Below are 8875 nucleotides of genomic sequence, written 5' to 3'. Positions count from 1 at the left end.
TAACGATAATACTTCTTTGCTTCCTTCTTTTTTTTAGATTTTATCGTCTGGATGGCACCAGAAAATTTGATTTTTTTAGATTGTTTTTTATAGTTTGTTATGATAAAAATATCTCCTGATACAAATGATCAAAAAGGGTATTGATTAAAATGTAAAATAAAAACCAAAAGAAAGGCATATAAAATGAATGGAAAGGGATAAGGTAAAGAGATTTAATTTAAAATAAGGATGATATTTATTTTCTTTAATGGTAATCGTACCTCCTGGAGGTCTACGGAAATTTATTATATTTGAACTTTATTATGATGTAGATTTTATGTTAAGGCTTTCTAAATTAAACCCTAAAGTTTACATTAAAAACATCAAAGTAAGACCAAAAAACTTATAATAGTTATTGGTTGGCCTGAAGAGATAAAAGCGAAATATTTATTTTTTAAAATATTTTTCTCGATAAATGATTTACTTTTTAGCATCAACAAAAGATAAATAATTTCTAGCCATATTTTCCGTAAATAGATTGCCTAAATACTATCCCGAAATTATGAAGCTTAGGGATCAGATTAAGTTTCATCATTTATGTTCTTACACGTGTAATTAACTAAGAAAATAAAAAAATTAATCATAACAATTTGGGTCTTGTAAATTGATTATAAATCGGTCACAAAGTCAACTCAAAGTTTTTACAATTTTCAGTTCAATTATTTTACATTTAAAAGGCGATTAATTTCCATTAAATAGTCTCTTCTTTTTTTTTTTCCAAATAAATTAGCGATACCAAAAATTTTAACATTAAACGCCAGCTAACGGATATAATTATAATAAATTTTAAAAAATTTGTAAATACACTCTTTTGGGGAAATAATTTAAAGGAATACGTTTCTTTTATTATAGATAACTATAAAAATTTTACCTGATATTTAGATAATTCTACTTACATCTCTCTATGCCTTATTCTATATGTAAATTAAAATATGGAGCTAATATTAGAATTATTTAATTATATTAAAAAATATATATAATATTAATACAAGCGGGGAGGTCTTGCACTGAGAATTGCTATGGTCTCTCTATTAGTCTGTATTGGGAGAAATTAACCGTAGTTAAAAAGAATATTGATTCTGAATGAATTATATAAATTTTTATTATATGTTATAAAAACTTGACTTTTTTAATCTTTACGCCGCGTAGCGATATTTATATATAAATCTATATTTTATTTGCAGCCTCAAGTAGAACATTTTGTAAATAAAAGTAATAGAAATATTGATTCGGTAAATACAAGTAATATTAAAGTTTAAATTGATTAAGTAAGCACAATTTGTTACTAATCTGTAACAAATGGTAGCTTAAACAAATTTACATATAGATTGTATATATTATAAATTTTGGGTATATATAATATGGATATTATATTAATCGATATATATTATATATATAATATGGGTAAAAATTATGAACGATTATTTCAAAAAAAAATATATACTTGAAACTAGTGTGGTTAATTAGTTGGTTTTACACTACCACGACCCTGGTTTTTGGTGGAAAAAATGAATCAAAACCAAAGCAACCAAATTGGTTGACCTGGCTAACCAAATCCATAGACCCGAACACCGAGAGAACAACTGTACTTCGTACGATTGATTTTTTGGCATAAACAACATTTCCTACGTGCATTTTTTAAGAGTATTCTAAGAAATTAGTTTTAATATTAAGATCATCAGAAACTATTCGAAGTAATTGAATCTCCAATATCCAATTCCAACATTGAACTACGCCTAGGAAATTCACCTCCAGTTTATATAATATAAATAAATTTAATGATCGTTGCTAGTGTTGTTATATCGCTTATCTTTAGCCAATTCTAATAAAGTTTAGCCAAGCTTTTAACCTAAAAAAAGAGCTGGAAGCACTAAGTAGAACCTAAACTTAAATAATGGAACAAATTTCAGAAAAAAAAGCTAAAGATATTAATAGATATAATCAAATTAATTTAACTATAAATTGAAAATATACAGAAATTTCTTAAATAATAAAAAAAAATTTTTTATTAAAAAAACACAATGTTAAAGGAATTTATATGAAAAGGAATAGTAAAATAAATTTATAATATATCCCTTGCCGCGGAAAAAGTCAAGTAAATAATATATTTTTTTTTCTTCCATCAAGGCAGGGTAAGGGAGAAAGAAAACGAATACTATAACTAAATATAGATTTTATTTTTTTTTAAAAAAATCGTCTATAAAATAAAACTATGAAATATTTTTCTTCGTGCCATCTCGTACTAGTTAAGATGATATTGTATTTCATGCGACAAGATTTTTTTTTAAAACAAGTGAGATTTTAACTAATAAAAAAAAATGATAATACTCTTTAGTTAGTTGTTAAATTAACTAACTTTGACCCATTTCTATTGTGACTTATAGTGCGTAGCGTACAATTGAACGTTTCAACGCAGCGTTTTAAAACGCATATAAATAATTTAAAATACAAAACGCAAACGTACTCAATTTAAACGAATGCACTTAAAATGTATTATTTGCGTTTTGAAACGCAGCGTTGAAATATTCAATTTGTGCGCACTATTAGTCAAGCTTTTAGCCCTAAAAAATTGAATTAAAGAGTCTCAACTCGAAGATTGATTCTAACATGTTTAGATAAAAACATGGCTACGCTATTTTATAGTTAAACGAAATTAGGTAGTTTAACAACACTAATACTTTTTTCTTCCCTTTTTTTTTAACTTTTCGACGCCACCAGTATTATAATATAACCCATGATTTCATAATCAATATATTACAACATATGTTTTTCATATCGATAAAAATCCAGTTTAAATTATCTTTCATTTAATTTTATTTACCCAATCATATCACATGTTTTTTAAAGAGTTAAAAACAAAGAAAAAAATTAAAAATCAATAATTATCTTCTAGAAAATATGTATCGAAAAACGTCCATATACAAAATCGACAGATTACAACAATCAAAAAATTTGATTTTTTGGAATAATTTTCTTTATTTTGTTATAAAAAAAATATCTCTTATATAAATGTATCAAAAAGGATACAATTAAAATGGCCAAAAACCCTAACCCTACTCTAACCCTAGCCCTAACCAAAAAAAGTATATAGTAAAAAAAAATATAAACAAGGCATATATATTGATTGCAAGGGGAATAAGGTAAAGATATTTAATTAAAAAGAGGATGATTTTATTTTTTAATGGTAATCCTATATCTCGGTTATAAATATTAAAAAGATATGATAAAGAATACTTATATCTAATTTTATGACATTTATATATATGTCGTATGGGGTTTCGGAATTCGTGGGGATTCGGAATCTCTCAATTTTAAATCATTTACTAAGGGCGATTTTTGGATTTTAAACATCTGATTTTACAGGAATTGTATTCCAGCATGTGTAGAGTATTTACCCTATAAATTTCAGCCAATTTCAGCGATAGACATTTTAGTATTTTTTAATTTATATGAAAAATCCATTATAAAAATTAATATAAATTAGAAGTGGTTCTAAAGTTCAATGGCAAAATTGTTTGAAATTTACAGTTTGGGTACTCTACCCATGCTAGAATACATTTCCGGTTAAATCGAACTTTAAAATTTTTTAAATCGCTCTCGGTAAAGGATTTAAAATCAAGAGATTCCGAATCCCCACGGATTCCGAATCCCAATACGACATATATATATAATCACTTCGGGTCGGGAGTCGATTAAGCGAGTCGACTACTGTGGCTCATTTAGTAGACCCGATCAGCTGAGTTGACTTGGGTTAGCTGCGTAACAATACTTATTCAATTACGGTACTATATTTCTCAATATAAATCAGTGGTGTTTGTTTATATGTATTCCTTATTATTATTTTTTGACAATAAGTGTTCCACCGACTCGCTTTTTAAAAAACCGGCTAACCAAATATTTTAGCCGAAATATCGTTAATCGATGTCTAAACCTTACTACCCTATCTACGTGTAAATTCTACAGGTTTTTGTTATATTTTTTTTTTGTGGTAATCTCTGGCTTAGCCTTAACAACGCTACTTTTCATTCAAAAAAAAAAGGTTTAAAGTTATCATTAAATATTTTTTTTCTCCCCTTCTTTTCTTTTCTTCAGATATTTATTTGAGCAGCACCCCAAATTCAGACCAGTGTTTATCCTACTTATACTATAAATTTTGAAAATGGTTTTTTAATCTTAACTTTCATTTTGTAGATTAAAATGTATATAAACCCTTGGATAAAACATCCAACAAAAGATAAACGACGAAAAAATAAAACTTATAATATATATTTTTTTTAAAAAATCTCTTAGGGAAAAGCCTATAATCTAAGAAGACTCGAACAATTCTAAAATCTTGTTATATTTCGATGATGAGTTAGTAAGACAATTTAGAAAGAACATTTTTAATTTTTTTTTTCAACAGGAAGTATAGAATATTATTATAAGCACCACGCGCAGCATTCCAATCTTCAACTCATGACGCACGGGTAGCGTATTGAATTCCGTTTAACTCACGAAGCTCTCTTGCTTATCAGGCAAAAAAAAACAACAACAATGATTAATAGAAATATTTTTTTAATTTAGCAAAAGTTGGGTGATGGCTTCACATCCACTAATTTGGCTAGCTAAAGGTACGATCCCCCCCCCCCCCAAAAGCACTCGCTTAAGCATTGGAATACAAATTATTTTATATTCCTTCAATGTTGAAGGTATAATAATTATTTTTTTGAAACCCAAGGCTAAGGTCATCATTTTTTTTTCTGTTAGAAACTTTCGGTTTCATCGTTTCTTAGCCGGTAGTGTCAATTTTTTAAAAAACGGTCAGGTTGAGATTTTTGTCAGGAAAAATTTTGTATCGCCAGGAGATTTTGTTCATGGATGGCAGATAGGCCTTTACCTCTATTTGCCAACTCTCGGTGTTTACACAATCGGGAAAGTTTTTAAAAATCGGCCCGAATCCGGCGTTCAACTATTAACCGGTTAAAAATATGCTTAAATGGCTAAATATATTGGAGCAATCACCTGACTAATTTATAAGTAAAAAATTACGGCGCGTCTTAGGTTGAGTCTCCTAAATATCGAATATTTAAATTATAAATCGTAAATCAATCACGTCTCTCTGAGTTAAAATATTTTTAAAATTCTTTTATGATTATTCTTTTATAGACGTTTTTCCGGTTTGACTAAACTACAAATGCTAAGGTAAAATTTTTTGTTATATTCTCTCTCTATTTGGTTCATTTCCTTATTCTATAAATAACTTATAAAAAAAAATTTGTAATTTTTTTCTTCTTAAAATAATAATACGCCATCTTGCGGATATAATATTAATGAAATTTAAAATTGTAATAATTAATTATTTTTAATTTTATTTATATCAAAGGATTTAAACTATTTATTATGAGATAAGAGGAAATACAACTATTAATATCTATTTATTTTTTTTATTGATTGTGTTATGTTCTATCTCCCCACTTGTCCCTTATAACTTATTTCTTTCTTTACGTTTTTTTTCTCCTCTTGCTTCTTTTGTTTTCCCGTCTTCTTTTTTTTTGTTATAAAATTGATATTATACCTTATTTTTATATGGCATTTGAGAAAAATACCTTTTTCGATGAGGAAATATTTTTTTTGTGTAAATTTAAAATACTTCTTTTTTTTTTTAATTATTGGATGTTTTTGACTAGCAAAAACGATCATTAAATTTATATATATTATATAGATTGGCACTAAGTTTCCTAGAAGCAAGTTCAATGTTTCAATGTTGGAGTTGGATTACCGAAATTTCGACTTCATCGTATACTTCTGATAATTTTTTTAATATTGAAACTAATTTCTTAGAATACCCATAAAAAACACACTAGCAAATGTTTATGCCAAAAAATGTATCGTACGAGTATATAGCGACTAGTATATATTATTTTGAACATTCATAAATTTTACCCATATTATATATCTCAATTAATATAATATAGATAATAAATACCCAAAATTTATTTATACAAATTTAGGAAGGCATGTCAAGTCTCAGAGTCATTTCTGATAAATGTATTCAAGACTACAATAAAAACTTTGAGTTGACTTTGTGACCGATTAATAATCAATTTGCGAGCCACATTTGTTGGGGTCCATTTTTATATTTTCTTAATTTCATGCGTAGAACATAAATGTCGAAACTTTAACACTCAACTTCATAATTTCCGGATAAACGGTATGTTGCAGTTGTTCGAATTAAATAATTTAAATAACAATATTATTACTCTCAATCAAATTTATTTGTGATGGGATTTTTATACAAAAATTAATTGTTGATATTCTGGATTCAAGAAAATATGTTGAAGAGTTACTTTGTGGTTAGGAAAATGGTACTTTGTCACCCGGATCCGAAGATATTGAAGTTAATGCGAATGTCGTAATATTTAGATGAAAACGAAAAATTTATATTTAAAATAAAAGAATTATAAACGATATTTATTTACGATTGCAGACTACGTAAATGATTATTTAAAGAAAGGATATATAATTGAGATTTTATGAATATCAAAACACTTTCTAAATTTTGGGGAAAGTAATTTATTTTCGAATTTTATTTCGTTTTAACCCCCTTTGCCTTTTTAATTTTTTATGTCTTATTATTTTATAACTATGCAATAAAAAGGGTAATAAATTTATTTTATTTATATGTTTATATTATATATATATATGTCGTATGGGTATTCGGAATATCTTGATTTTAAATCCTTTATCGAGGGTAAAATATTTTAAAATTCGATTTAAACCGGAAATGTATTCTAGCATGTGCAGAGTATTTACCTTAGAAATTCCAGCCAATTTCAGCCATAGACATTTTTAGTATTTTTTAATTTAAATGAAAGATCAATATAAAAATTAATATAAATTGGATGTTGTTTCTAAAGTTCGTGGCAAAATTGGCTGAAATTTGTAGGGTAAATACTCTATACATGCTAGAATGCATTTCCGGTTAAAACGGATTTTAAAATTTTTTTAAATCGCCCTCGATAAAGGATTTAAAATCAAGAGATTCCGAATCCCCATACGACATATATATATTCTGAATAATTATTTTTCAGTTCTCCCCATAGTTACCTCTAACAGGCTTACTAAATATACAATATATTTTTATATTTTAATTTTTTTTTTTTAATTTAAAAATAAATAAGGAAATTTGTCTTTGTTGTAATTTAAGGATCATGATTGGCCAATTGTTTATCAAAATAAGATTTGAATTTTTAGAAAATAAGATTTTTGTAGGATGATTTTTTTTATAGGAATCATTAATATATTTTTAAAGTAGTTTATTAAAGTTGGGTAAAGAATTTAATGAATAAATTTATCAAAATTTAAATTTTTCAGAATTTAAAATTTTCAAAAAAATAAATATGAAAATATTAAGAAAATTTGGTTGTGGTCAATTGATGGTGTTAAGAAATATATAAAGGATATATATGGTGATATATAAATGGATTATAATATTTGCTGTTGAAATTTAAAGAAAGACCATATGTCCGATCCTTATATTAAAAAATATTGTAAATTTAAGAAAAAAAAAATAGAAACTGAATGACCAGCTGAAAAAATGTTGTTACGTATCATTAAAATCAATAATTTTGTTTGAAATGTGGAAATACAAATGTTTGTTAAAATGGTTACTGAGGTAAAATTAAGAAATTAAGAATGTTAGGATATATATTTATAATTGAATTGATTAAAAAGACAATTTTTATCGTAAAATAAAGTTTTAACCTTATTTTTAAGTGAGGTTGTTGAATATTAGTATCGTGAAAATGAACTAAAAAAAGTAAAAAATAAAGATATTTAAATTTTGATAGGCGAGTTTGGATTCATAAAATATATCGATTGTCAAATTTGGAAGGTTGTGTGAAGAAGAATGTTTGGAAATAAAGTTTAATGAATGGTTTGGAAATATATTTATAATTTAGATTATAATCAAAGTATTATATTTTATGTTTGAACTGACCTATACCGTAAAAAGGGGTACAAATTAACATATACACTATATGATAATTCATTAAGCACCTAGTGAAAAAAAAAGTTAGGTTCAATAAATAAGTCCTTCCAATTTAAACAGGTCCGTGTTGTTATGGATTTTGTTAACCACATATATTAATTAAAAGAGATCAGTGACATGTGTACTTTGTGCGTTTTTTTAAAACAAATCTTTCTTCTCTTTTCTCTTCTCTTCTCTTCTCTTCTCTTCTCTTCTCTTCTTCTTCTCTTCTCTTCTCTTCTCTTCTCTTCTCTTCTCTTCTCTTCTCTTCTCTTCTCTTCTCTTCTCTTCTCTTCTCTTCTCTTCTCTTCTCTTCCTTCCTTCTTTCATACATTTGAAAATGACCTTTTTGTATTTTGGCTTATTATTTTTTTCCATCCCTCCCCTTCTTTGTAATTTCTTTTCCCCCTGTTTATTTATATATGACGTGTGGGGATTCGGATACTCTTGATTTTAAATCCTTTACCAAGGGCGATTTTAAAAAATTTAAAAAGAAAATCAGATTTAACCGGAAATGTATTCTAGAAAATCCGATTAAACCGGAAATGTATTCTAGAAAATCCTATTTAACCGGAAATGTATTCTAGCATGTGTAGAGTATTTACCCTATAAATTTCAGCCAATTTAGCCACGAACAACTACTATTAATTTTTATATGGATTTTTCATGTAAATTTTTTAAAAAAATACTAAAATGTCTATGGGTGAAATTGGCTCAAATTTATAAGGTATATATTCTACCCATGCTAGAATACTTTTCCGGTTAAATCGAATTATATATATATTTTTTTTAAAATCGCTCTTAAATATAATATTAATAAAAAAAATT

The sequence above is a fragment of the Gordionus sp. m RMFG-2023 genome, chromosome 5 (genome assembly GCF_954871325.1).
Source record: "Gordionus sp. m RMFG-2023 chromosome 5, tfGorSpeb1-WG-v2, whole genome shotgun sequence".
In the NCBI taxonomy this organism is placed as follows: domain Eukaryota; kingdom Metazoa; phylum Nematomorpha; class Gordioida; order Chordodea; family Parachordodidae; genus Gordionus; species Gordionus sp. m RMFG-2023.
The sequence above is the reverse complement of the archived record's forward strand: the minus strand, read 5'-3'. Positions refer to the sequence as shown.